Source organism: Panonychus citri, unplaced genomic scaffold (genome assembly GCF_014898815.1).
Source record: "Panonychus citri isolate SS breed McGregor unplaced genomic scaffold, ASM1489881v1 Contig00031, whole genome shotgun sequence".
Lineage (NCBI taxonomy): Eukaryota > Metazoa > Arthropoda > Arachnida > Trombidiformes > Tetranychidae > Panonychus > Panonychus citri.
The window spans coordinates 1-3,745 of record NW_026515436.1 but is presented as its reverse complement, the minus strand read 5'-3'; the positions used below and the strand labels follow the sequence as shown (position 1 = coordinate 3,745).

General features: G+C 32.3%; 1 pseudogene; it reads right to left on the bottom strand.

The window, feature by feature from the left end:
- Positions 1-2,320: 2,320 nt before the first annotated feature.
- On the bottom strand, positions 2,321-3,741 carry LOC128397394 (alcohol dehydrogenase [acceptor]-like; annotated as a pseudogene).
- Positions 3,742-3,745: the final 4 nt, after the last annotated feature.

Below are 3,745 nucleotides of genomic sequence, written 5' to 3'. Positions count from 1 at the left end.
CAAAAATACTAACATTGATCAAGGTAAAAATAGCAACCAAATGAAATGAATTGAATGAAATAAATAATGCTAATGATTATCATGTAATATTAATGATAATTTTCATGATGATTTCAATGATAATGATGATGATGATGATGATGATGATGAGGAAAAGGGGTAAAAATCAATAGTATTAAGAGAGTTGATTAGGTTTAATCAATGGAAATAATTTACATTCCAATTAGTTGTTTTCATTTGCAGATGAAAAGTAACATTTGCAAATTGACATTAGACTGACCATTATACTGACCGATGGCTAATGAATTAAGATAATGAAATAGACAAGGTAGGTGTTCATATCTATGGAATTAGTGAATTCTCATCATTATTGAGAAAGAGGAAGGAAAAGGGCGAATCAATTTTCTTTTTCTTCTCTTTATCATCCATTTTCTACGACAAAATCACTGTAATTATTTTCCACCATAGTAATGGAAAGATGAAGAGAATGGAAGAAAAAAAACTTAAAATTCCTCCCACTTCGCCCCTTCTCTTCTTCTTCCTCTGATCCATTCATCCATCTAATATCATCTATTTCTATCTGTCCTCATCTTCATCATCATCTCTATTTCAGGTAAATTGTTTTATCTTCTTGAGAGAGAGGCGTAAGTTTAGATTATTGTTGGCAGGTTACCAGTAACTACGAGTTTATATAAACTTTGTATAAGAGCTCTTGGTCTCTCTCTCTCTCTCTCTTCTCTAACAGATAATGGTTATGTCCAGAAGAAGAAGAAGAGCAAAATGATGATAGAAATGAAGAGAAGAAAAGTAAGAGAGATGGAGACCTTCCCATAAGCAGAATATGCAGAAAAAGCTTGTAAGTTGATTACGATGGTAAAGCAAATTGTCAAGAGAAGATGAAGATTCTTCTTCTTCCATCATCATTGTTTTTTCTAATGATAGGCTTTCAATTTCACGGCTACAAAGAAGTGGGTGTTGCCCCTCTCTCCCTTTTCCTCTCTCTCTCTCTCTCTCTTTCTCTCTCATCTTCAATCCACTCTTTACAATAGTGATGGTGGTTGAAGTAAGAGTGGAAGTGGAAAAACAAAGTCTACCTAATTTTACAAAATGTTTGTACTCACTGAGCACATTTAATGATAATAGTAATCATTAAATTCAATATTAAAGAGATAATTTAATTAGATGTTTCTCTCTCTCTCTCTCTCTCTCTCTCTTGTAGCGTTGGCGGCAGAACATGATCATCATCAACTAAAGCGGCTTTAATTATATTCTAAGCATGATCAACGTCGCGAGCCGAAGGTTTTAAAAAACGTTGATAAACCATAAAAATAATATTCATATTCTAGTTGATTATGTATTAATGATGATGATTATTATTAAATCATGATGATGAGGATGCTAATGAAAGAGAAATAGAAAGAGAGACACCTGGTGGTATTCTAACGCCCTTTTAATAACCTTTTTTTGCTCAATAATTTTTGCATAATTTGTTTATTTATCATTATCATCTCATCATCTTGATTATAATTAACATGATTAAAAACAACGGACTCGATCACCACTCATCCTGATCCTCAATGAAGGTGGCATTTAATATTTACACTTTAACGATTAAGAATTAACCATTTTATTATTATTATTATTATTTTATCTCCGAGAATCAAATCAACATTAATTAACCTTTTGTAATTTTCAATGTGCCAAGTAATTAGTTAGACAGTTGTAACATTTATCAACAATTAACAATCAAAGATGATTAAGTTTTTGTTTTCAATTGCATCTCAATCGGTTAATTTGGTAATTGTCAACATGTTGATTGTTATTAATAATGATGCGACCTAAATATCACTTTGATTGTCAACAATAAATTAAGATTGTTAAACTAAAATCATCAATCATTAAGAGAGAGAGAGAGAGAAGGGGAGAATTAAAATTAAAAACAATGTTAATCATGTATCACAATCAATTAATTGTTCACCAAGATTGACAACACATTATGAGTTAACCTTAAGGCTTGAATTGATAAACTTGATGAGTTTCAAATTATTACTTTAACATAGTAATCAACATGATTATTATCACTTTTATTATCATCATACCTTAATCATCGTCAATGATAATCAACAATTTACAAGGTAAAAAATAAAGTCAATTGGTAATAAAATATATAATATCCATTGGATAATAATAATAATCAAGGATCAAGGATAATAAACAATAAACAAATAATAATAATAATAAAAGTTTCTCGAGTTTGATATTGGATAATATAAGTGATAAGTTAATTGAAATTCAAATTGTTAACTAAACAATAATCATTCAATCATCATCATCATCATCATCATCATATAATTACTGCGATTCAAGATGTATTGAAATAATTACCATCTCTAAGATGATCAACAATTAGCTCAAATCTAGTGTAATTGAAAAGATATTTGTATTTATTAATTATTTACAGCAGAAAATGAAACTTAATGATAATTATTATAAAGTTTACTTGTTATTGTGAGATTTCAATTACAATTGAATTGGTGGTAACGATGGTTTCAATTTAGTTACACCGAGAATCAGATCAGCTGCTTTCTCCGCAATCATCATAACGGGAGCATTTAAATTACCTGAGATAATCTCAGGTAAAACCGATGCATCAACAACTCGCAGTTTATCAACACCTTTAACTTTCAATTTATTGTCCAAAGGTGACATTTTATCCTCTTGAGATCCCATTCTAATTGTACCAACGGGATGATTATTTGTCGCCGTTAACGTTTGGACATAACATTTGAAATAATCATCGGTTACGAGTTCATATTGTCCACATAGTCCAGGTGAACCAGGAAATCGACGGGAATTAATTCTGACCAATGAAGGCATTGAACCAATTCGAATGGCCTGTTTACATCCTTCGACTAACCTTTCGATGTCTCTTTCATTCTCGAAAAGATTAAAATCAATGAGCGGAGGATCGTTTGGACTATTTGACGACAGTCTAACGGTTCCTTTGCTTTTTGGATTAAGCAAAATTGGATAAATAGAGAAGCCATCAGAACGTCCGTTCGGTGCTAAATAGCGATCGATGAGATCTTGACGAAAATTGAATATTGAACCTGCAGAAAAGAAAAGTTTTATTATCTTCGATTTGAGAGATCGATTCAATTGTACAAACCTAAGAAGGATGTTGGAAGTGCTGCTCCAAATGCGGTTCCCTCAATTTGGAACTGAATATCTGGCCGATCATCCGCAAATTTGGTTCGATAAAAACCAACAATATTAGAACCTGGACTGGCGATGATACCTTTCCGTTCAGTGACATATCTGTACAAACTGTTGAACAGTTCAAAGACTCGATTGTAAACAAAACTTGAACCTTTTTCTGTTAAAAAAGGAATCATGGTCATCGGATGATCTTGCAAATTTAATCCAACACCAGGAGAATCGTGCAAGACTTTTATTCCATGAGATTCAAGGTGATCTTTAGGTCCGATCCGGAGAGCATAAGAATTTGCGGTGAGTTAATTGCTCCAGCAGATAAAATGACCTCTTTTGTTGCCGTGACGATGTAATTGATCCTTGAAGAAACAAATTCAACACCAGTTGCAGTCTTTTTATCGTCAAATAAAATTCGTATAACTTTAGAATCAAGAACAATGTCAAGATTTGGCCTCGAAGATGCATCAGACAGGTAAGCTTTTCCCGCAGAGATGCGACTTCCTCATCGATATTAAACTGTGCGAACGCGAAT